Genomic DNA, 27,297 nt, shown 5'->3' with positions numbered 1-27,297 from the left:
GGCAATGACGGACTTTCAAGCCCATTTTCTCATAGCAAGATTTTTTCTTTTTCTATTTATTTATTTATTTATTTTGAAATTCAGAACACTTTAATGTTGGTTTGTTTCTTGGCCTCCCAACAAAGAACATAACAGGAAAGATGGTAGGAGGTAGATCAATTATAATTAATCTATAAACAGTAGAAATATATCTAAAAACCATAGACTCTATAAAATGCTTGGGTAAAATATGGGACACAAATGCACTTTAGAAATTAGCACAGCCATGGAATTAAGCCTAGGATTTTTCTAGTTTTAGATAGTAAAACTGTGCATATGCTTTAGGAAATAAGAAAGCAAATATAAAAAACATGACTTCAGAAAGCTATTTTGTGACAGTCAATGGCTTTCTGTTCCTATTTAACTTTCAGTTAGCTGTTATATAATAGTATTAATATTTAAAAAATCATTTTAGGGGCGCCTGGGTGGCGCAGTCGGTTAAGCGTCCGACTTCAGCCAGGTCACGATCTCGCGGTCCGTGAGTTCGAGCCCCACGTCGGGCTCTGGGCTGATGGCTCAGAGCCTGGAGCCTGTTTCTGATTCTGTGTCTCCCTCTCATGCTCTGTCTCTCTCTGTCCCAAAAATAAATAAACATTGGAAAAAAAAATTTTTTTAAATCATTTTATTATAATGTATAACACAAATATTTATGAGTGTTAAAGCGTGGAAACATAAATGTACAGCTCAATGAATGATCATCAACATATATGTAACTGCCATCTTGGCTAGCATTCCACAAACTGCTGTTAGTGATCCCTCCAGTCACTATCTACCTCTCCTCCCCAAAAGGATCTCTAGCTTGTCTTTTTATACTGGGTGTTTTGGCAGTTTTTGAACTTCATATAAATGAAGTCATATAGGAGATATTTGTTTCTGTCTTTCTCTATTGCTGAATGCTATTTTTTTTAACTTGTTTGATTTTTTTTATTTTTTAAAAATTTACATCCAAATTAGCATATAGTGCAACAATGATTTCAGGAATAGATTCCTTAGTGCCCCTGACCCATTTAGCCCATCTCCCCTCCCACAACCCCTCCAGCAACCCTCAGTTTGTTCTCCATATTTATGAGTCTCTTCTGTTTTGTCCCCCTCCCTGTTTTTATGTTTATTTCCCTTCCCTTATGTTCATCAGTTTTGTCTCTTAAAGTCCTCATGTGAGTGAAGTCATATGATTTCTGTCTTTCTCTGACTGACTAATTTCACTTAGCGTAATACCCTCCAGTTCCATCCACGTAGTTGCAAATGGCAAGATTTCATTCTTTTTGATTGCCGAGTAATACTCCATTGTATATATATCCCACATCTTCTTTATCCATTCATCCATGGATGGACATTTGGGCTCTTTCCATACTTTGGCTATTGTTGATAGTGCTGCTATAAACATGGGGCTGCACGTGTCCCTTCGAAACAGCACACCTGTATCCCTTGGATAAATGCCTAGTAGTGCAATTGCTGTGTTATAGGATAGTTCTATTTTTAGTTTTTTGAGGAACCTCCATACTGTTTTCCAGAGTGGCTGCACCAGCTTGCACTCCCAAAGATTTTTTTCTTCTTAAATGTGCTTTGCCACTCAAAGCTGAGTGCTTGCACTAAAGCAGCCTGCCACAATGGGTGGGAAACAGCAGAACAACACGGTTTACAGAGTATGGGAATGCATCTGAAAAGACTTAAAATTTTCCTATCTTCGCTAGGTATGTTTTATATAAGAGTGTCTCAAAACTAAACTAAAATCATACACATTATTTATAAGATAATTGCATACATACAAAACTGAGTTGGTTTGAAAAAATATAAAATGAAATATTTATTTTGAAAATTGATTTGCTCCTAAATATCACTAGTAGAACACTCTCCAAATGCTCTTCAGACACCCTAAAGAGCACATCATATTCATCTTTCCATCCCTCTCTCCCTCCACAGAGAATTACGTATTTATACAACAAATATTTATTGAGCACCTACTATATTCTAGGCACTTTTTAAAATATTGACAGTCCATCAGGGACAGTTAACTTTCTTTATATATGTGGTGACATTCTGTTGTGGGACTTACATTTTGGTTTACTTCCACTCCACTATCTAGTCCTGTGTTTAAAATTTATGATTACTTGCAAAATGGAATAGAATTTATTTTCTATGAACTATAAAATGCAAGATGACTTTAAGCTTTTTAAACTTCTAGAAACAAAGGAGCATGTTCAACTTGATAAAATGAAATTTGAAATAAAAGTGTAAACACTTAGCACTTGCTAATTATGCACTTTCTACTTATGCACAAAGTTATTGAGATAATTAATAGCTATCAGAATTTTGAAAATACCCCCTAGATTGAGTACTTTTGTCATTTTTTTCCATCCAATTGCTACTCAATGATAAATTATAATTGTTAACAACAGGTAGAGTGTACCGATGAATTAATGAATACAAACATATTCTAGGAAAGACTATTTTTTTAATTTAAAAAAGTAAAATATACCCTTCAAAATTATTTTGGTTGTTTGCGAAATTTCCAAGGAAAGTCTTAATAGTTTTATGTACTTAATTATACCTATGGTCATAATCACTTTTATACAAAGCAATTGTTTAAAAACATATGTGAATACTAGTCAGAGTTGGTGAACAATAAAACAATCAGTCCATAACTCTCTATAGGGCACTTTTAATGCTATTCTACACATGCATATGCATCTCTCATTTTTCTTTGCTATTCAATGATTTGTAAGAAAAGTAAGGCAAGTGTAAATAAACCCCAACTCAGATAATATTAGGAGGTTTACCACTTGAACTATAGAAAGTGAACATTGGGAACACTCAGTACTATTCCGTCACTAAATTACCATGTCACCTTGAGCAGGCTCTTTAATTATCTTCTCCTTAATCATTTACCGTCTGTTAGATGGGAAAACTTCCTCCATGGTTTTATAAAGATTAGATAATAACTATAAAGTAATTTCTGGATAAAAGCTCTTGGCAGAGGTGTAGCAGGCATAGATAATAGTTTATCATTAACCGACAAAATGGAATCAAACAATCCAAGTCATGGGAAGCAGTAATGGCTAAGGGGTCCAGAGCATTCGATTGTGTGTAGTAGGTGTGAATCAGTAAATATTAGGATGAACAAAGAGAATGTGACACACAACACTGACCCCAAACTTCTTCATGCCACAGAGATATCTCCTACTTAAACCTGATATGAGTCCTTTTGCAGTCATAGAGCAAGAAAAAATATTGACAATATGCTTTCCAAGCATAAGCATTTAAACTTCTTTGGGAAACTAAATACACTTGTAGAATGGGAGGTATAAAAGTGTTACTCCTCCCACTTCTAGCCAGTATTTCTAAGCAATAGCCTGGGAAGGAGGTATTGAGAGCAATGCACAGTAGGGAATTGTGTGCTTCAGATTTGGAAAATTTGCCTCTGTAGTAGGTAAGTCTCCAGTGTGATTTTCCAATGGCAGGCTTTGAAGGAAGAGTAGGTCCCTTAAAGGAGATGAGGTCACTGAATCAGAAACAAGCTGAGTACATCTGACCTGAAAGTGAACTTAGATTAGCAAGTGAGACCATAGATTAGATCACCTCTCTGAGAGCCAACCAGGAAGTCTCCATCGGAAAAATGAAGATATGATATTATTATTATAAGGCTGGTATATTAATTGGCCTTTATATTTACTCCAAGAGAATCCCAACAAAAACATGGTATTATCCCAAGAAGTAATAATCCTGGGATGGCTGGTGGATACAGGTGCATGTTGTAGGCGTGTTTTACAAAATTCCATGCGATTGTGTTTTTATTGAAACATACTGGCTCACTTCCCTATTGAAGGAATCCTACTGTGAGTTCTTTTTATAAAGAATAGAAACTTTTGGCAAGGAGAGAATTATCAGCCAATTGACTTTTTTAAGTATAATATTTGTTTAAGGTGTGGTATACAATAATGAGTAGTAAGAAGCCCTCTATGTAGGCAAATTTAGTCAATAAATAATCTATATGAACACCTACTACATATAAGTCATCATGTTTGATTTGTAAAGTACAAAAGAATGATTCGGACAACACCTCTTGTTCCGCTCACAATTTAATGTGGAAGATAGTCTTTGTATAGTTAATTGTGTGAAATGGAACATAATTTGAGGTGGACTTTAAAGAATGAGTAAGGTTGTTAATAAGTGAAAGAAGGAAGGAAGTGTATTCAAGGGAAAACAAAAAATTGTACCAGCCAAGTCAAGTGATCTGAAAGCCCATAGTATATTTTAAACTTGAGGAGTAGTGCAGTGTGGCTAGATTATAAAATTCTGTAATGGTGAGTATGAAGGCAAGGGTGTGTCCACTTTGATGAGTAGCTGTTACTTTCCTTTATTACACAGAATTCAGAGGGTCATTAAATGTCCTTGAGCATAAGAACGGCATCATTAGATTTGTGCTTTAAAAAGAATTAAATGGCAGTGTGGTGGATGGATTGCAAGATAGAGGGTGTGTAAACAGAGTAAATGAAGTATTTATTAATTGGGTAATGTACATGAAAACATCAAGGAAATGTATAAAGGGCCAAATTAAGTGTAAATTGCTATTATTATTATGTGGCCCAGGAAAGAAATGATGAGTACCTACACCATGGAAGTGTCAAAGGCAGTGGAAAACAGCAAATATTTGAGACATTTTAGAGGTAACACTAATAATTTAAAAAGTGAATATTTGCTGGGATGCCTGGCTGGCTGTCAGGAAAGCGTGTGACTCTTGATCACAGGGTCATGAGTTCAAGCCCAATGTTGGGTGTAGAGATTACCAAATATATAAATAAATAAAACTTTTTTAAAAAGTGAGCATTTGTTGAGCATTTACTATGTTCCATATTCTAAGTGCATTGCATGCATTAATTTAATCCTCACAATCCTTTAATTTAAGAAGGGTCAACCATTTTAAAAACTTGGAAACTGAATGAAGAGATTAAGTAATTTGCCCTGATCTCACAACTGGTAAGTGATGAAGTCAGGAAGGAGACTGAGGCAGATTCTGGCTCTAGATACACCGCAGATATAACTACACAAGAAGGTGATGAATTTTACATAGTGATTAAGGGATAGAAGTGAAAAATGATCTACTGTTTGGCTGTTCTCCACATATCTTCTGTAAACTCTAGTTTCTCAGAATGTTAATAGGTGTTATGCATGAAAGATGTCCCACATCAAATAAAATACTGAGATAAACAAAATAATTAAGTTCCTTTAGAACTTTAATTTTCATAGAGAACCTCTAAGAAAGTATGATAAAGTATGTAGAATTTGACCATAAATCTCTTTTTTAATTTAAGCTTTTTGGGGATTAGTGTTTCTGGAACACAATCTAGCAAATACTGATGTGGAGGTCCTACCTTGTATATCAGATTGTGGATAAAATGGTAAATGTGGTTTGGACATATTGAGTATCAGATGCCTGATAGGGAGATGCATAATAGAATATTGTAGATTTGGGTCTTGAGAGATAGGTAAGAATTGGAGATGTAGACCTGCGAATCCCTCATATGCAGGTGACAATGAAGACATGAGTTAGTGGCAACAGCTGAGCTCATTAAGGGGAAGAGTGAAAGAGAGTAAGACTAAGGGAGATATCTTGGGTGCTGGTCACATGCAATATCATCTTGTGCACGAGTCAGCTGAAATTTAGTTGATATTTAAATGTGATAGTATTTTGTTAAATTATTTCTAATGGTGAATGGTCTATTTAATTTTAGTATATTCCTCATAAAATTTAAGCCATAGATATTCTTCTAATAATCATATTCTTTCAGTACAACTGACCAAGTAGGAGCATGAGTTTACGAATTCATAAAAACATTAACCTGGTTGGGGTGCCTGGGTGGTTCAGTCGGATAAGTGTTCAACTCTTGATCTTTCTTGGCTCAGGTCATGATCTTGTGGTTTGTGGGTTCAAGCCCCGCATCGGGCTCTGAGCTGATGGCACAGAGCCTGCTTGGGATTCTGTCTCTCCTTCTCTCTGCTCCTCACCTGCTGAGTGCTCTCTCTCTCTCTCTCTCAAAATAAATAAACTTAAAACCAAACAAACATTAACCTGGTTGATCTCTCTCCTTGAGAAGAGATGGTCTTTAATTTGAATACAAAGTACCTCAACCATAATTGCAATGGTGTGGAGTTATAGGAGTGTTCCACGTGTTACTTGTCTCTGTGATGGCCTTATATACATTTAAGGAAATACTATTATTTCCTAAATTTGAGCACAGCCTTGAATTTTAAACAAGTTCTCCTATTAATTTAATCCATGGTAACAGAGATTCTCTCAAACTAAATAGTTCCAGGAGAATCTATTTTAGCAGCAACATCTGTGAACCATTCCAAAGGCTTGCAATAAAAAAATAAAATCATATAATATCCGACCAGAAACAACAAAAGCCAAATTGGATTCTTCCTTGGAAAATGAACTTCAAATTATGTTTTAAACCTACAGACTTTGAAGGGAAAGTTTAAAGAAAATCATATTTAATTCATTTAAAAACAAGTAGCTTTAGGCAAATACACTATTGAATCCTCAATTTCAACATGTTAGGGACATGTTCACAGTGTCAAGGCCAATGTTAACATGAAAAGAGATAGAATTAAGGAAAGAGAAACTGGGCTTAGCTTTGTTTTTGTTTTTTTTATTCTCCTAAACTTTCCTCAGTTCATTTCATGTACTTTTGCTATGTGAATATATCCAAAGCACAACTTTCGGTCCTGTAGTTTCTCTGCTCAAAAAATCTTTATGGTTGTACACCCCATAGGTAATGAAGCCCATACCCCTTCAGACTGACATTTGGGACCTGGTGGCCCAGGCCTATGTGTGACTTCCTGGTCCGATCTCCTATTGCTCTACTTCTTGCCTAGAAGATTCCAGAACTCTATTGTGCCTTTACCAAGTACAAACTCCGCATTCCTCCTTTTGTATCTGTGCTTGCGTCGTTCCCCCTTCTTAAGGTACTTTTTTCACTTACCAACTCCAGCTAGAGGTAAATCTCTATTTTTTTCCTTGCTTATCTCAATTCATACAGAGTTCCTAGCACATTTAACCACTTCCTAACTTGCATTACTGCGATACAGGAAGACCACACGGTGTGATGATAAAATTCATGCAGCCTTGGGGATCAGCCACATGCCTGCTTTAAATAAGTCTCTGTGTCTTATTAGCTAAGTGGCCTTTGGCAATTCTCTTGACATGGCTGATCCTCAATTTTCTTATCTGTAAAATGGAGATTAAATGTCATGTGTAAGATTCTTCAGTACTCTGCTTGGCACACAGACATAAATATATATTAATTCCATTTTCAATAGATCGTAATCCTATTTTGGCTTTCCAAGTGGTTATATGTCAAATCCACTAAAAGACTGTAGAAACAGATAAAAATTACCTACTTTATTAGGTTGTTAAAAGAATAAAAGAGATAATGTGTATAAACGACATGGCATAGTTTCTGACACAGAGTAATAAATGGCAGATTTATTATTATTATTATTATTATTATTATTATTATTTAGTTATATAAACTTTAGTAAACAATGGCTTATGTGAAATTCATCTTTGAATTTCTGCCAGTGCTTAGCAAATAGTTGGTGCTCAACTATTATTCATGGAATGTGTATTTCCATATTGTTGGCATCAGGTCTGTGAAGTAAGAAATAATGATTTGGGCAAACCCAGAGTTGGGTCCTATTTCTAAAAGATTCTATTTCTAAAAGAATTCAGGGGCGCCTGGGTGGCTCAGTCAGTTGAGCGTCTGACTCTTGATTTTGGCTCAGGTCATGATCTCATAGTTCGTGGGTTTGAGCCCCGCATTGGGCTCTACGCTGACAGTACTTGGGATTCTCTCTCTCTCTTCCTCTCTCTCTGCCCCTCCCCCTGCTCACATACACTCTCTTTCTCTCTCTCACAAAGTAAATAAATAAAAATATTTTAAAAGAAAAGCATTCAGGTGAATTAACGTTTGGTTACATTTAGGGCCTAATTTGATACCCTTTAAAAGCATAAAGAACAGAGCTTAGGAGAAAAACATTTTTTTTTAATTCCCGTCTTTTAAAAAAATTGTGACCAAAACAACATAACATAAAATTTACCATTTTCAATTTTGTATGTTTAATTTTTTTTTTAGCAATCTGTACACCGAACATGGGTTTCAAACTTACAACCCCACGATCAAGAGTCACATGCTCTCTGACTGAGCCAGCCTGGTGCCCCCATTTTAATCATTTTTAAAGTGTACTGTTCACTGGTGTTAAGTATATTCACATTGTTGAGACCAGACCTCCAGAATTTTTACTTCTTACAAATCTGAAACTTTATACCTGTTAAACAGCAGCTTACCTTTCTGCCCCCTGTCCCTAGCCCCTGATAACCACCATTCTACTGTCTCTCTGTAAGGAGAAAACATTTTTAAAAGGAAAGAAAAGAGAATTCTATCATGAGTACCTCACCCGGTGATTATCAGAGGAAGTGAGAAAGAAAAAACAAAGAAAAATAATGAAACAGAGAGATGTCCCTAGCCTAGTGAGCCTGTCACATGCTAAGTTAATAGGACTGAAACTTGGAGCAGGCTGCTCCTTGGCTGAGAAGCCAGGGATGAATATCAAGTCCTGTCTGAGAAGCCAGAGGTGGAGTAGTGCAGCAAGGCCAGAATCAGTCTCTGCACATTAGAATAGAGAAAGGCCAAGAGCTGAAGTAGGGGAGGTACCAGAAAGAACTATAGTCTGAGGGCAAACATGAGATGCCAACAAGAAGACAGGCAGGAAATGGGGAGGAGAGATGGAAAAGAACAGAGCAACAAATACCCTTAATTCCTGTGGCTGGGTCTGTCTTGGGCATCTTTTAAAGGGCCAAACATGGGTCTCTAGGGCAAGGTTGTGAGGGACTTACGGCATGTGCTTCAGGCTGGCTGAGGGAAGTACCAAGTGAGATAGGGGCTCCTTCCCATCTCTGCCTCCTAGCCAATTGGTGCTTCTAAGAACTGAGGCTCATAAGTCACCTGACTTCACGAGCATAAACACATTTTTTGGAGGAGTGGGGAGAAGTGTTGAAAAAAAAACAACCACCCAGATTTGTCGGGGTCCCACCCACTTTCAGATGGGCCTTCTGGGGAAAGATGGTGCTTAAGGAAAATAAGAAAAAAAACCTCAAAAATTCTAAACTGAAAATCACGAGTCCTGGATATTTTTTTCTAGCTCCACCTAGTCTTTTTATATATGACCTTTGGCTAGTCCAATCTTCTTTTTTTGGCTCCCCTTAGATCAATTTCCTCATAACTTTCAAGGACTTTGTGTGTCAAGTTGGTTCAGTGAATGAAACCAGATATTTTCTTGTTGTATGGTGGCTATTTTAGTGTTTTCATTCTCAAAATTGTTCCATGATCACGTTAAAAGTTAACACTCAACGGCTTACATATCTGAAAATTAAGGTTAACCCCAAAGAACAAAACAAAATGCACTTTAATAAAGGATTTAGCTGCTGCAAATAAATCAAGTCCTTGACCATGAAATACTGAAGGACAAACTTCCTTCTTTATTCATGACTAACTTCCTTAGAATCCTATGAGAGACCATGGGCTAAGGGGAAGGAAGAGGTCTGGATAGGACAACAGCCTCAGAAGACAGATGGAAATGCCCCCCTTCATTCACCAGTGAATGAGCAATGCAAACACAATGATGAATAGACACATGTAGTCCTCCTGTTCTTGGAGCTTGCAGTCGAATGTGCAGTGAGGAAGCTTACATTCAAATACAAAATCAATTATGACACAAGTAATCTGGAAAAGGAACAAAATGGTGACACCTCATGAGAAACTCTAGGAAAACAATAAACAGCAACAGTGATAAACAAGGAAAGAAATCTTTAGAGAAGAATTGCCCCACAGTGGAGAATCAAGTTCTCTTAAAGTGAGCAAACGTGTGTACAATGACTTGTTACATTTCAATACCCAGCTTCTGGTTTTTGTCCATAGTCAGCCAGCGTGGTGCTCATACTGGATAGTCTCTGAATCAAGGAAGGGGATTGGCTAAAGTGACCTTCCCACTGTTCTACCTTAACTTAACTCTTCTTCCTCCCTGCTTGCCTAGAGTCCTCACTTCCGTGTTCCCCTGCACCTTAATTTTCTGCTGGTGCTGTAACAACTTACCACAAATTTAGTGGCTTAAGACAGTACGAATTTACTACTTTGTAGTTCTGTAACACAAAATTCCAGCATGGGTCTCACTGAGGTGATATCAAGGCATCAACATAGCTATATCCCTTCTGGAGATTCTAGGAGAAAATCAATGTATTGGCCTTTCTGGCTTCTAGAGGCCTCACACATTCCTTGATTCCTCCTTCTTCAAGGTCGATGTAGCATCTCTCTGACCCCGAGTTGGTTGTCACATGTCTTTCTTGAAGGTTCTCTGTTTTTAAAGAACTGGTATGATTACATTGGCTCACCTGCATAGTCCAGGATAATCTCCCCTTCTCAAAAGTCTTACCTTAATCACATCTGCAAAATCACTTTTGCCATGTAAGGTAACATGTTCACAAGTTCTGAGGACCAGGACCATCTTTTAAGGGCTACTCTGTCTACCACACTGAGGTAACTAGAGCTTTTGGGCTCCTTATAGGAGAATTAAAGGTTGTCATCCCCGGCAAAATGCATTCCCTCTGCTGTTGGCTAAAGGAATTATGGAGAAAGTGATGAAATAAACAGGTTCACACACTAAGCTTGTAATAGTTGACAGTCTATCGTTTCTTCTGGCATTGGATTATAAACCTTAAAAAATTGTTAACAGATCGAGTTTCTGGATGTATTAAGGGTAGGAATATATACTTTTTGATTTGCACTAGATTATTTCTCTTGGGAGTAGAATTATCTCATAATGGGGACAGAGGAGGGGGACAAAAAACTTTGTAGACTTTTCTCTGCCATTGGGAAGGAGCAGGAACTGCTTTGCTTTCCCTTCTTTAGCCAGTCAATTTTGTTTGGAGCTAAGATTCAGGCAACAGTTGGTGGGGGGTGCCTTTAGCATTGAAATGACTCTTTAGCATCTAAATGACCAGAGTCAAGGCACCAATGAAAATAAGAAAACTGCACAAAACAAAAATACCTATTTTAACTCTGCCTGGTGTTGGGTTCATCAACTTTACAGATGCTGTGATTTTTGATAATCGTGTTGTAGAAACAGGAATATCTGGCTCACCCTGTAAAGCAGCTGAGAGCAATTTTCTATGACATTCCATGTGTTTTCCTCAATTCCAGTTTCCATAAGGTTGTAGGGAAAGGTAGTTAGTACCTTTCCCCCCGCGTGAGGAAGAGTCTACAGCCCAATTCAGCACTTCAGTGCTTATCTGTTAGTATGTGCACAATAAATATTGGTGGAATAAATGAGTGTTTTCTTGTCTAGGTACCATATAATCATAGAAGAGGCTGTGTGACAGCAACCATCATTTTTTGAATACCTGCTTACTGTATGAGGTCAGCTTTCACATATTTTCTAGGTCTCTCTTTGATCTTCCCCGTATTCTATGAGCTTGGGGTTATTGTCTCTGTATAGTCAGGGACTTTAAGAAACTTGCCCAGGATGATGCAGGTAAGAAGTTAAAGAACCAAGAGTCTAAGCCCTTTGTTCGTTGTGACTCTGCACTGCTCTCCCTCCTCCTCCTGACCATCCTGGTCCAGTGAGAAACCCAGGATCAGCCCTGGCCTACAAATCTCCAGTCTCAGCCCCATGATAACAGGGTGCAGAGGACAGAGCTAAGGGCGAAAAATGGTCCTGGGCATAACTGTGAGCAAGACTCTTTTGGGAATCCACCAACATCTTGCACCATCTCTATGCTTAATACTTTTAAATAGTGTTCTAACAATTGTGTGTAATGTTCAATATGGATCCAATTAGTATTGGGGGGCAATTTTGATTATTCTTTTTATGGCTATGTGGCCTATCCATTTTTGCTCATGTGTATGGTTATCAGCCCGAACACAAAATATTGAGTAAACACTCTAGAAGGGAATCAATGGCCAGGCTTTTTAGCTGGGTCCTGGCCAGGTTGGCTTTTTAGAGGTTTTATACTATACCATGCTACAGCTCCACTACCCCCGGCTATATATAATTCAGAATGATTTTAATCCCTAAACTATAATATAACAGAAAGATAATACCCTAAAATTCTGATTCTTGGGTGTCTATTTTGAAGTTCTTTTTGAAATATTCTTTCCAACATAGTTTTTGTACTTGTGCTTTGCTATTGTTCCGAACATGTGCTAACAACGTCAACCGGGTAATCCAGCACTGGGCTTTGCTATTAAGTCTCTGTGCCTTTTTAGTTGTCTACAGGGGAACTGGGAGAAATGTGGAGGGTCAAGTGAACTGGGAAAATCCAGAGACATTTTTCGGTCATTCGGGGTTTCTTCATTATTTATTTTCCCGTTCATACCATTTCTGCATGTTCTTTCTTAGAGAAGCTACGTTTGTAGAATGTCATAACAGATCATTTTCCTTTTAGGTTTTGAGTATTTTCTTAAACTAGGCAGAAAATTGTCCCTTGTGAGGATCTATATGCTTTTTCCCCTCTTGGATTTTCCATCAGTACATTTGTAAAAATTCTTTTTCCATACAGTTTTTATGATGAATAGCCAGTTGTGAAAACTACCAAGTGGCTTGCAATTGTAAATGGCTATTCAAATGCCAAGAAATAATTCAGTCATGCTAATCTTTTATGTGCAAATTTTGTTATTTGTTGCAAAAGTGGAAATATGCAGTCATTTGAGACCCTTTCAGTTATGTACTTAGGGACCCCAGGAGGATACATTGGATGGAAACCAATATTTGTTTCCATAAGCACTTTCTGAGATTCTCCTAGACACCAATAACTGTGTTAGGTACTGAGGATACAAAGATGAATGATTCCCCAAACTGATCAGCCAGAAAATTTTTTCCCTTTGAAATACAGGCTAATCATTGCCCTTTAATTTCTTGAGTCACACATAAATAATTACAATTTTCATAAGCACACACGAGTTTCTAAATGTTCGTGAAATAGTCTTGTTGGTAACTGAGGTATAGAGCTCTGGTGAGAGTTTCTGGTTTCCTAGCTAAGCCAATATTTAACTATAAAATAATAAAAAACATAGCTGTAAAAACTGCATTGGGCAAATTCATGATAATGAATCTCTGGAGTATTATCTGAAACATTATCTGCCTACACAAAAAAGAAAATAAATACATTTGCCAAAAGAGGAGGAGGCTGGGAACTTCATGGAGCACAGACCCTCATCTGGATGATGTTTTTGTTTTATTAATGTTCATCTGTTTTGTTGGGAGCCTTGCTTGTTCTTATTGGAATGGTGGCCTATATGTTGCCGTGAGATGAAGAGTAGAAACATTTCAGAAGAATGCTAAAGGGGTGAGGGACTAGGGTAGAGGAAGAAGAGAATATGGAGAAATTAGTGGAGTTATGAGGACACACCCAGACATTGAAGAAAATAAGATAGGGAGAGGTAGCAGAGGATAGAAAAAGAAAAAAGGGGGATAAGAAGGAGAGAGACATACAGGAAAGAAAGAGAATAATGAAATAGCGTGAAAATGACAGGAAAAATGTACAAATGAGAATGAGAGAGAAAGGAGGGGTAGGTAGAGGAAAAAGAGAAAGGAAAGATGTTTAATTGAAGAAGAAAGAGGGTTTAAGGGGAAAGACAGGGAAATGCTCATAACACTCTCCCTCAGTGTTCAATCCTAGTAGCAAATGTCTGTCGCTGCCACAGTCCATGGGCAACAGTAGTCAGGGACCTATTAATAGGGGTCGAGTCCCAATCCTGAGCAAGAAGAGACTCTCAGTTGTGTCTGTGAGCCAAGCAGAAAACCTCGATCGCACCAGCTATGCCGAAGCCCTGCTGCCATCTTAGCCTTGACCAATGGCTTTATTTGGGAGGCTAAATTAATGCGATGGGGTTCTTGATGCTAATGCAGTTGAGGCTGACATAGACCATTCCTGACCAGAAGCTCCTCTGCTCCTCACCAGGTAGAAAACCAGGTCCACACAGAGAAATGGATCATCTTCAGCTTCTGTGACTACCCAACATGGCAAAACAAAATGAGTCCCTCCCTTACTTTGAGAGCAGGGGTGAAGCAAGTATGCAGCAAATCAGAGTAGGAGAGTCAGCAGCAGCGATGGGAATTTTATAATCCTACTGGCCACCAAGACTCTTCCCTGACTAATAAAAACCACCCGAAGGAAATTTTGCCCAAAGAGTGTTGTATATTGTCTTTAGGCTGTACATCACACTGTCAGTATTTGTGAAATGTTACCAGCAAGGTCAGCTGGTGAGGGGAAAAAAGTGCCCTCAATTTTTCAGTACCTACTTAGAAGTGGACACACTTTAATGTGGCTTTTGTTAATACTATTTTAAATATAAAAAAAGAACAAAGTAAATGTTTGGCACTGGTTGTTTCTAAGGCAATAAATCAGAGAGTGGCCATGCTTTGCATAATGCTATGATTGCCTTATGAGAGAATTGACATCATTTTTAATATTGATTCTTCTTCCTTCTGAACACAGTATATCTCTCTGTGTAGTTAGAGCTTCTTTAATATCTTTTAGTAATTTTATAATTCTTTCTAAAAAGTATCACTGTTATGATACTTAGATTTATTCCTAGATATTTTGTTCTTTTTAATCTCTTCTCTCTCTCTTTATTGTCCTGGATGACCTCCAGTTTAAAATGGGCATCATTTTCTTGTTCCATATTGTCATATTTTAAAGGAGTGTTTTAAATTTTCCCTAAATTGTACATTTGTTATAGTCTTTTTTTGAAGGACACTCTTTATGAGAAGAGGGAGCCACTCTTATTCCTAGTTTGCTGAGAGTATTTACCAAATCAAAAGTTGCTAAAATTTATCCTTTTTTTCCTGTATCTAATAAGATAATCATATAACTTTTAGTGTTTTTTTGATCTGTGAAGGTGGTGAAATGTGTTCAATTACATGCGTTGCCAGATTTTGGCTTATTCTATTTAAAAGAAAGTTTACATTTATGAAGACAAAAAAGATCAATGTACATATTTTTTCTTGTATTACTCCTCACTTGCTAAATGGTCAAGTTCTACATGAGCCCATATAAAGAATAGAGGGACCTACTCTCTGTTAGCGCTCCTGGAACAGTCTGATGTGACGGACATGATCTGATTCAGGACTGTTTGGTAGAACTTGTAAAATGATCTGGGTAGTATTTGGTGTGTGTGTGTGTTGAGGGGTATACTATTTAGATGTATTATTTTTTCTTGAATCGGTTTTGGTAAGTTATTTGTTTTCCAGGAAATTGTCCATTTATTAAAATATGTAGGTTAGTAACACAAAATTCTTGATAGCATTTTTAAATTAACTTCTACATAGGCTGTATCTGCAAATATGCCTGCCTTTTTTTACTTTCAACATTATTATTTCTTTTTTTATTTTTGAAAATTCTCATCAAAAATTTGTTTCTTTTATTTGTGTTTCAAAGAATAAGCTATTGATTGGGTTGTTTTTCTCTAAGGTGCTAAATATATTTTAGGTAATTTTTTTTTGTTCTCTTGTGTCTTATATTCCTTTTTTCTTGAGTTTACTCATGTGGATTTTTTCCAACTTCTTGGGTTGGCCATTTGACTCATTAATTTGCATTCTAATATATACTTAACTAAAATTTTCTTTCATTACTGCTTTGGTTTCTTATGACAAGTTTTAACATAAATTTTTAAAATGTTTCTCTTCTAAGTATTTTCTAATTGACGTTATGATTTCCTATATTTATTATATGCATTCATTTCCAAATGTATGGGATTTTTTTCATATATATATATTAATGTTTATTTATTTGGAGAGAGAGAGAGAAGAAGCCAGATCATGAGCAGGGAAGAAGCAGAGAGAGAGAGGGAAAATCCCAAGCAGGCTCACACCATCAGCACAGAGCCCAACATGGGGCTCGATTCTATGAACCATGAGATCATGACCTGCACCAAAACCAAGAGTCAGGCACTTAACTGACTGAGTCACTGAGGTACCCCTCATATATATATTTTTATTAACTACTTATAATTTAATTGTGTTATAATTGTGTTTCTGGGTGACAGAAAACATAGTCACTCAGAGCATGGCATGTCATGATTTCCAACTTGGAGGAGGCTGAAATGCTGGCTGTGGTTTCTGTTTGGTTTTGGTCCAAGCATTATACATCTGTTCTAGTCCTGAAAGGAAAGAGAAAAGTCCTGTATTCTTCCAGGGAAATGGTCAAGAGCTAAGGATGTTAAACAAGATGGCAAGTCCCTCTGTAGAAAAATCGCTCTGTTAGGCCACCTTCTATGTATCCCCTGTGCCCTTTCACTTCTCACGCTGATCCTGAGCCCTCACTCATCAGGGCCAGCCGCTAACTGCTCACAGTTTTGTGCTGGTTTTTTTGTTTTGTTTTGTTTTGTTATTTATTTATTTTTTTTACTGGATCCATCCATACTTGACCATAACTGCTCAGCTTTTTAAACATTCATCTTTCCACGCTAACTTCAAAGTAGCAAAAGCTCTAGGATATCTTTCACCCAGATGAAAAGCTGATTTTCCTTTTTAAATGAACAGAAGAAATTCTCCTTAGGCCGTACATCACGTTGTCAGTGTATCTCTAGGCTCAGTTGGTAAGGGAAAAAAATGCCCTCAACTTTTCAGTAACTACTTAAAAATGGACATAACTTGATTTGTAGGCAATAAAAGGCAGAAGACCCCAAAGAAGGACCACTTGGTTTTGAAAAATACAAAAGTCTATTTATATTTCTTCTCCACATCAAGGAAACCATCTACAGTCTTGAGCAGGAATTTAAAAGAAAATTATCAAAGTTTTTGTTTGTTTTGTTTTGTTTTGTTTTAGTGCTGGAAGTAATTTTAGAGGTCACTCAAGACTCTGGTTTAACAAATGAGGAAACTGAGTCCTAGAAATGTTTAGGAATTCATCTGTGATCACACCCCTTGTTCCGGGAAAAGCTGGAAATGGAATCCAGTGTTTTGCCTCCCTTACCACACTGCCTTATTTGAGTGCTCTTTATAAAGCTTCTAACTAAAGATGTAGAGATTTCTTTTTTCCACAGCTCACCATTTAGCTTGTAAATATCCCGATGAGCTACAAAACTTGGCAGAGTTGCAAATCCTACAAAAGAGTAGGAGGTGGGAATTTTCCATACTTCTTGGATTATCAAAGGCTGAAATTAATGACATATGCCATTGCTAGAAAACCTCAGATCCTGTAAATGTGATGTTAAATGTCTCTATTTTTTGTTAAAACAAAGAAACCTTCTTTATTCAGTGGGAACAAATATCAGATATGGTGTGAGATCATCACATGGGCCCTCAACAGCCAATATTGATAAGATTGAAGGCTATGAAAAGAACATCCAATAATGACATAATCCAACAAAACCTATAAATTAGAGTGTATGCTGAGGGAGGCAAAGGAAATATTAAGCCTAATTATTCTTATCCATTTAAGACCATCTTTTCGGACATGACAAAACCCCATAGGGTCTTCCGCTCCAGCTGTTCAGTTCATGGCTTTTTTGCTGGGCTACAGCTGGACCATAGCCTGTTCAGTGGGAAGAAGAGAAGCTGGAGGTCAGGCTAGAGGGTGGGCTGTATCAGGCCTTGTACATTGCACTAAGAGCATTTGAGAGCCATTAAGCAACGAGAAGCCAATAATGGGTTATAAGTTAGAGAAGTAATTTCATTAGATTTGACTTTTAAAACAATAACTCTGGCTGAAGTGTGGATAATCAATTAGTGGCATGAAAGAATAGAGGCAGGAAAAAAAACAGTTGAAAATATTAAAATTCTCCAAGAAAAAAAGAGATAAGGATCTGAACTGAGGCATAGATGTGATGATGGGGTGGTATAGAGAAATTTGGGAAATGTGAAGAAGGTGAAGTTTTGAATGTGAGAGATGGAAGGAAGAGATGGGTCTAAGAAACCCAAGTTCAACCTTGGATTACTTGGCAGATGGATAGATTACTCACCAAGCCAAGAAAGATAGTTGAGGCATCTTAGGGAGGAAATAAAGCCGAGATATGTTGAGCTTTACTTACCTGAGCATGCAGTGATGGAGAAGAAACCCAGCCTGGAGATGAGTATTTGAGAGTGCTGAGCACATAAATAGGTTAAATGGGGAAAGGATGAGTTTCCCAGTGAGAGTGTGCTGAGGGAACAGAGCACAGGATAGAGCTCTAGCAAACAATAACACTGAAGGGAACAGGAGGGGAATATCCACTACAGGAAATGGAAAAGTCAGAAAGATAAGGGGAGAAATAGAGAGTTACAGTATTCTAGAAAACAAACAATAAGAGAGTTTCAGAAAGAGTGGTATGAAAAACCTCAGAGAAGTCCAGCAACATGGGTACTGAAGACTGAGGCCTCAGATGCTGAGCTAAGGAACTAGCATGTCCCTAAACAGAGAGGATGGGTAGGTAGTTCAAGAGCAGAGGTAGTGAGAGTAATAAACTTAAGGAAGATAGTGAGAGCAATAAACTTTTGTGATGAACTAAAAGGGGCAAGGAAAAAGATTGTCAGGGAACACTGAACTCATGTTGAAAACCACAAATTCATAATGGCAAGAAGAAAAAGAAATTGAATATAGTTGACATATAAGGTAAGAAGTGTGTGTGGGGAGAGAGAGAAAGAGAGAGAGAGAAAGAAGGAGAGAGAAAAAGGGAATCCTTGTCCCAAGACCATATTCACCCTTGTAATACTTGGAATAATTGTTTTTATTAGATAGTGTGCATCTTTCCATGGACTGGAATGAATAAACACTAATAAATTACACTAACAAATTCTTAACTTTCTTTCTTATAAATAAAATTAAAAATTAATTGTACAAAAATTAAAAATAAAACTTTCTCTTTTATTACTGTTTTATTAGTTACCAAACTCACTATTCTCTCAATGCTGAACATGTCAAAATATAACGAAGAGTCTATCGAGGGAACCGAGAAGCGTGCTAATCCTGTCAGCAATTCAGTTACAAACCAGCTCCCGCTGTGAGTCGTTCCACAGACAACAAAAGTTATCCAATGAATATTGCAGTTCATCTACAGTCAGTTTCATAGAATGATCTTTCACTAACTTAAATCTTGGGATTGTTTCCTACCTAGGTTTCCTGATCATTCTGTCCTGGGTAGGAACCTCTCTTGCGGGTAAGGGATGGGATGAGGCATGGAGTTCAGCTCGTGCTATAAGCACTATGAGGTCACACTTGTGGAGTCAGTGAGGGCTCTCTGGCCATCCATGATATCTACTTTTCTTTTCTCTATCATTTTTAATCTCTCACTTCTTCTGCCTGAATCTCTCCTCCAATATAATTTTCCCCTCGTTATTTTCCACTTATTCTTCTCTTCCAATTATATCTCTGCCTACCTGTTACATTTTGCATTGCAAAAAGACACTCTGGACTTGGAGGGTAAATGATCTCATGGAATCACTATGATTCTTTATCTTTGATGATGGCTTTTTTCCCTGAGATCTCATTGAGATTGACCTCCAGTGAGAAATAAAACATCTTTCTGTTTCAGGTATAATATGAGAATGTGCAGCCTCCTTTTTACTGCCCTGCTCAGACAAGACTGCCATACAGACCCCTCTCACAAGCACTCACCCCTTCATCCAATAAGTTTCCACCACTTTGAACACACAAAGATAAGTGTGTGCACACAGAATTGCTATTCAGGGATCTATTTTGAGTTGGGAAGGATGTCTCTTGATGCTCATTACATCAAAAAGTCAAAGCTTTCTTATAAAGGAGAAACTCTCAAGTCATCAAAAAATATTGACCATAAATTAGAGTCTTGGCTCTTATATACTCTGGCACATAGCAGACACTCAATAGATACTTGTGAGATAATTGAATAAATGATGATTTTGGATCGCTACTAATAGAAATACATATTAAATGAAGTACATATTAAATACATATTAAAGTTATTTCATAGACATGTCAGGTCTCCAAAGTATTTATTTTATCCTTTCTTTCACATACTCTTAAGGAAAGCTGGATACTCTGGAATTACTTATTGCCTTCACTCCACAGTAATTCTTTTTGGAAATGTTGAAGACATTAACTCAGTGTCTCAAACTTGTGTGTAGTTCATGGACTTTTCTGCAGTCTTTTACCCAAATAGGGGTGTAGCCTGGAATTTCAATTTATGACTCCTTAGCTGTGGCTCCCCTCTTACCTCTAACATGCAACCCCAAAGTCACATAAACTTATCATTTATCCCCAGGACACAACTTAGCATGTGTTTGTTTATGAACTGATCTGTAATAAGCCCACAGGAGCTCAGCAGTATAAAATTTGAAATAAATAACACCCATGGCCAAGACTTGTCCACAAAATGAACTTCACCTCACTATTTTCGTAAACCTCCAGCCCCCACCTGCTGACTGCAAATCTCTTTCAGCTTCAGGAGAGCCAGATGTTCTTCACCCCATGTACTCAAAACCACCACTCTAAGCCCCAGGAAAGTGAAAAGGGAACATACTTCTCTGTCCACTGCCAAGGGCGCTCCACCAGGATCCAGAAGCCTGGGAATTCTACCCTGGGGAAAGAAAGCAGGAGTTTCCCAGCCAGATTCACCTCCCACCACGGGAGGTTGTTTTTAATTGTTCTTTGAAGAGCCTTTCCAAGTTGTTTAAAGCCTTGTCCGCCCACGCAGGGCAGGTTTTGCTGGACTCCAGGGGCAGTCATGGTTTCTTCCCTGCTCTCCATGGGCGGGGAACTTTGGGCAGAGTTTCCATTTTCCACTCTCTCTTCCTGGGATAGTACCCGACTGACTACTGATACGGTGGTAATGTGGTGGTAACAGCTGAGCTCTTTTCCATGGCAAGCTTTGAGCAGTTTGCTTATTGTTTTCAAAATATCCCTGGGCAATTTGTGTAAATAACATCCTTTCCCTTTTTTTTATTAGTAGTGAGCATACTTTAAACAGCTTTTGAGCAAGCATGTCCATTTAAGTTGGTGAAATATCAACTAAATGAGCCATTCTGACACAAAGTGGTGACTGACCCAGAAAACTATCTTTTCTCACCCTTTTTTATTTAAATTCATAATTCACAAGCTGGAACATATACCTCACACTGTGGCATGAACTTACCATGCGCTGACGCATTCAATTCCTCAACAATCCTATACTCTTACTTATCCCACTTTCCAGTCAGGGAAACTGACATTCACATACATAGAAAATGGCAAGACTAACCAAATCCAAGGGCTGTGGTCTTTACCACCATGTTCTATATCTTTCCAGAATGCTACAGTAGAATGTAGAGGAGTCCCATAGGAGGGTCATCCATAGGTTTAAACAATGCAAAAATGCTCCATTTAATCTAAGTGATGAATCACTAAATTCTACTCCAGAAACGAATATTACACTACATGTTAACTAACTAGAATTTAAGTAAAAAGTTGGAAAAAAATGCTCCATTTAGTCAGATTTCAGTTGATTTTGAACTTTATGTAAATTGTCATTGAAGATACAAATTGGTTTCACTTCAGGAGAAAATCTATTTATTAATTTACTTTGGCTTTGATTTTGAAGTAATTTCAGACTCTTCTAAAAGTGGCAAAAACAGTACACAAAGTTCCCATGTACCTTTCTCACCACTTTCCCAAATGTTAACATCTTACATAACCACAATACAATTAGCAAAATCAGGAAATTAACACTAACTAATCTACAGATCTTATTTAAATTTCACAAATTGTCCCACTAATGTTCTTTTTCAGGTCTAATATCCAGGTTGCCAAATAGCATTTAGTTGCTATTGTTCTTTAGTCTCTCACAATCTGGAACAGTTCTTCAGTCTTTCTCTGCCTTTTATGATCTTGACCCTTCGAATACTACTGGCTAATCTGGTAGAATGACCCTCAATTTGAGTGTGTCTGCTATTTTAGTCATGATCCAGGTTGGTATTTCGGGCGAGAATCCTATGTAAGTGACGTATGTCATGTCAGGAAATACATGATATTGATTTTTCTCATTATTGGTGATGCTAACCTTGATCACTTGGTTAAAGAGGTATCTGCCATGTCTTCACAGTTAAGTTAGTATTTTCCCTTTGTAATTATGAAGTATCTATTTTTTAAATTTAAACTTTCTTACACTCATTTATGGTTATATTGTTTAATCTCTTTGGGCCCCAGTGTCCTCAGGTATTAAAAGGAATTAATAGTCACTATTCTACACATCCATCCGTGTTGCTGTGAGGCACAAACAAAATAATATACGAGAAAGTGCTCTGTCAATTATAAAGAGGCATATAAATGCAACAAACTAAAATATTGAATCAACTATATAATGAGAAGCCACAGGCTGACAAATTACCCAGCATTCTTATTATATATATTCTTTCAGAATTCCATTGAAATCATTCAAGAGGGAAATTTAGGAATTAGTCTGCAGTCAGCCACGTAAGAAAATTTCTGTGCTATGACACTCTCATAAACCACCTAGATGAGACCAAATCTTCTTTCAGTTTTCTAGGGTTTCTGTTAATCCCGGGTTCTTTGGATCTCACATTTAAGTTATAAACATAAAAGAGAAATCTTAATATGTGTTGTGATTTTGGATTACCCTACACAGTGTAACATTGTGATTTCTTTTTAATTTTATGGTAATAAGCATGCCCTGATTCATTAACAAAGGGATACAAAGCAGTCATATTCTTTTGTTTTTCCAAAGAGCATCCACATGACTTGTTAGTGGGAAGTCTGGCATCTCACTCTTGAGACCTCTCCTGGGAAACCTCCCACACATATACAGACCCCTTTTAAGTTTAAGAAGCTCAAGGTTTACTCAGTACCATGGGGGAAAGAGTTTGATCTTACATTACTGCTTTGCTTTTTTGCTCCCACTGAATGCCCTTGTTTAAAACTAGCCCTGCACAGTACTGCAAAAGCATGTCCATCCTGCAATGATACCTCATACCTAAACCATAGAGTATCCCATGTTCAAACACTCAGCCTTTGTTCCAAAACCACAACACTATGCCATCAATATCTGGATCCTGAGGGCATGCCAATTTCAGCCATATGTTCTATTTTGTTTTTGTTTTTGTTTTCTAAAATAGCCTTTGTCTGGTATATGTCAAGGGTAATAACCACCCCTGCCCATACCTCATTTTTTTGGTATGTTTCTGTTTGAAGAATCTTGGTGTGTTTCCTGTACACTTTGGTCTACCCATACTGGTCCACCCAAAGAGATGAATGAACAGGGCTGGGCTCCCTTTCTCCCAAAAGCCTCTAGGTTCCTTCTGCAATTGATCAGACTCCTCTCAAGTGACCAGCTAAAGCAATTAAGAGGTATGGTGAGGAGTGAGCCTTGGCTAGGCTGCAAAGGGTTCCCATTACACTCCTCCCCCAGGTGAAGACTACTCAGGAGTCACACCATGGTTTTTTTTTAACTAAGGAAATAATTCCAGAGATCCTGGAAAATAGTCTGTGGCATGATGATTTACTGTGACCATCCGTGAAGAAGGGAGCAGTCTTTGGTACTTACTATGCAAATAATATAAAATTAAATGTTTAAGACTCCGATACATATGAATGTAAAGATCGTATTTCCTTTTAAAGTTCCCCAAATGATAGCTGGAGCCCTACCTACCTGTTCACCATAATTAATCAATTTCAAAGTGTCTTTGGGCCCTTTCAAAGAGGAGATGATGGCTTTCTCCCACAATTGCTCAGGTTTGGGTCCCTCGTAGTCTTCTTTGTGCATTTACTCATCACACCAGCACAAACATTCAGTTCATAACAGCAGATGACCACCAATATCACCAGGACTGTGGCCTCCGAAGGGGAACTGCCTTCTCCTTCCAGCAAAGAGGAGACCAGAGAGTAATGTCCAATCAGGTTTTATTGAAAGTTTATGGAAAATAGAAGGGACTAATTGCATACAGTGTAAATTGTTACACATGGGTGTGCTCAGATCCCTCAGCCCCAAGGCAGGAATGACATTCCTTAGAGAGTCCCTAAATGATGCTTCTCTGCCTTCCTCCCAGTCTACTACCAAGTGGAAAAGGAACACCCAGACCCCCTTCAACAGGTGTACCTTCTAGCATGTTTACTTTACTTGGATCCCATGAGGTTTCAGAAAAATAAGAAAATATCCCAATACCTCCCCAAACCTAACAGTCTAAAGCCCACAGTCCTGATTTCTTACTTGTAGTCCCAAGATCCACCTCATCCTGGAGTGATGGGCCATGGATCATTCACTACTTTTAAAGGAAACCACAACTCCCACCTTTAGGAGTGGGTCCGGTCCCATGGCCTCAACCTGACCCGTATATGGCACTCCAACTTTAATGTATTTCCCCAAATCTGGCTTATTCGGTCATAAATAGACACCATTTTTTTTTTTTAGTCCAGGTTGCATACACCAATCCCTGTGAATTTCTTGACTCCTCCAGGGTAAAGTATTTTCTTACTTGAAGCCATTCCTCACCGAAATGGGTCCAACTTTTCTCGGGGGTTGGGGGCACCTCAGACAGGAAACCACTCTCCGAGGCCACTCAATAATAAATATGCCAGAAGAGTCTAATTCAGCACAGACAAAACGAACATTAGCCTCTAGGTAGCAAGTGCTAAAACATACACTACATTTACATGAAGCAGGAGGGAACTCAACTTTTTAGTTTGAAACATCTAAATCTAATTTATTTCACTATATTCAGGTTTTTCTTTAAGAACTAGGGGAAAGTTCTGCTCTATCTTTTACATAACGAACAAGGCCCCCTAAAAGGTTTCTCCAGTCTGCTATATAAATTCAAGCCTCTCTCTAAAGGTAGAATATGGCTTGCAACTTTTAAATGACAGTCTTTCTCCACATCTATGTTCGTAAGATTTTTTGTTTTTTCAATTTTAGTCCAAGGACCGAATTTCACATGGAAAGAGAGTAAAGCAGGACATTCCTGTGGCTTCACACTCACTATAGTCACTGTCATGTATTTGCTTCCTCACAAGGCCCTGGAAGCCCTGTGGTCTCCACTCACTGCTGAGTGTCGCTGGCACAGAAAAGGCTCCCCATCCCAGGCGTCCTTTCACACCTTGGCAGGACTCGGAAGCACTCCAAGTAGCAGGATGCGGGCTGCAGGGTGTCTACAACTGAGGAGGTCTAGAAGGAAGTCCAGCATGATCAGAGTCTGCAGCAAAGCAGATGAGACAGTACTTCCAGTACAGCTTAATGCTCCTCACTCTAATCTGAAAGAGGGTTGGAGAGTGATCTCTAGGGTATCTTCAAACTCAAACTCTATAACACTGTAATATCCTTAGTGACACCTTAGTGACACCTTAGCATGACTTTTGCTATCGTGAAAATCCGTGGGAAGCCAGGCTTTGTAACTTTTTGGGCACTACCCCTGTACAAAAAACATGGAAGGCAGTCATGGCAACCCTGGGATATGCAAACACATGGTCACAGTGGTCCTCTTCTGGAGGCAGTCCTCCCAGCAGTCAGCCTATCGAGACCCTCCTTCAGTACATAGTTCCTGTGTTACTTTATTCATTGAAACTTCCCTAGCTAGGCTCGCATACATCTTTTCATTTTCTGTGAACTTCCGGCATGCTAAATTCAGTACCAGATAATTTAGCAATCCATTGCTTTTTGAACTTCAATTAATTTGGTCTTATGAACTGAATTATAAACCCAAAACTCAGGATTGGATCTTCTGCCTCTTTGTATAATTCATAGCACCTCACACAGTGCTTAGCAAGAGAAGGAGCTAAATAAAAATATTTGATAGACTCAAGCAGAAAGAATATATTTGCACAGATAGGCTAAGACACACATATTTTCTTTTTTTTTCATGTTTGTTTTTTTTTGAGAGAGAGACAGAGCATGAGCCTGGGGGGGGGGGAGGGGGGGGTGCGGCAGGGAGCGTGAGGCAAAGAGAGAGGGAAACACAGAATCTGAAGCAGGCTCCAGGCTCCAAGCTGTCAGCACAGAGCCCAATGTGGGTCTCGAACTCACAAACCATGAGATCATGACCTGGGCCGAAGTCAGTGGCTTAACCAACTGAGCCACCCAGGTGCCCCAAGACACAGAGCCTTTGCCCTAATATGGCTAAACTAATACCAGAACAATTTATCATGTTGAGAGAAGGAAGGTATGGAAACTTAAAACTCCTTATCAACAATCAGCAAGATAATTAGTTGGCAGAGTATTGTATTTGTTTTGTTTTGTCTCCAGAGAGTTCTTGACTGCTGCTTAACTAGCCAAGACCTGCTCAGAAAACTTAGGTCCATTTTGGAGGATATAGGTTTATTTGAAGGTCTCCAGATCACTGTTGAAATGTAGTTTTAGGCTAGTGCAAAAATACTGAAGTCTGCTCTGGTTTCAAATAAGTATGGGGTCAGGAGAAAGGGGATGTAAGCAGCATTCAGAATTTTTGAAACATATTTTAGGCTAAAAGGGCCTGCTGGTGTAACCATGGGCTTTCTGATTTGACCCAGTCCCAAAACTTTAAAGGAGTGATTGTGGAACCCAGAGACCAGGGTGTAGCCAGTTAGGCAAGTACAGGATAGTCTGAAAAAAATAAAGGGGTTTGGTAGCCTTCTAGAATCTGGACCGAGGATAGAGTGCTTTGATAAGCTAGGTTCCTTCCTCAGACGGCTTCTCCATATGGACAAGTGTGTACATTAAGGCATTGCTAAAGTACCAAGATAGGAAATTGTATATGCTGGCAGGTGCATCTGATCTACTAAAAGTCATGCAGATAATGTAGGTCATATATCTCTGTAATGCGTTTTCTAGTATTCTTGGATATTTGGAAAACACCACACTAGGAGACCTATAAAAAAAATGTTGTCATAACTGGGTTGCAAACCCATTCCTAAAATTATCACCATGTGTTTGTTTTCATTTACTATCATATTATCTGGTCTCTAAAGAGATGAAACTTGAAAATTATTTCAGCCATCCACTTCATACAACATTGCTCTCAACAAGATCATCTTTGTGTTTCCAATGTAAATGACTCAAACCAAAAAGATCTTTCTTACAGAAGATTTCCATATAGTACTGGTAGTTTGTTCCTGTGTCATGTTTTATACATGAATTCGCTGCGTAAAAAAATTTTCCGTCAACTGAACAAGTTCAATAGCAAATTAAAGACTTATTTTTCTTTAGAGAGAAAAATGTATGACAGTTGTTATAAATAAATACGCAAATGTACTTCCCATTGCCAAGATTTTCCAAAGAAAGCTTCAGTTTG

The sequence above is a fragment of the Prionailurus bengalensis genome, chromosome A1 (genome assembly GCF_016509475.1).
Source record: "Prionailurus bengalensis isolate Pbe53 chromosome A1, Fcat_Pben_1.1_paternal_pri, whole genome shotgun sequence".
Lineage (NCBI taxonomy): Eukaryota > Metazoa > Chordata > Mammalia > Carnivora > Felidae > Prionailurus > Prionailurus bengalensis.
The sequence above is the reverse complement of the archived record's forward strand: the minus strand, read 5'-3'. Positions refer to the sequence as shown.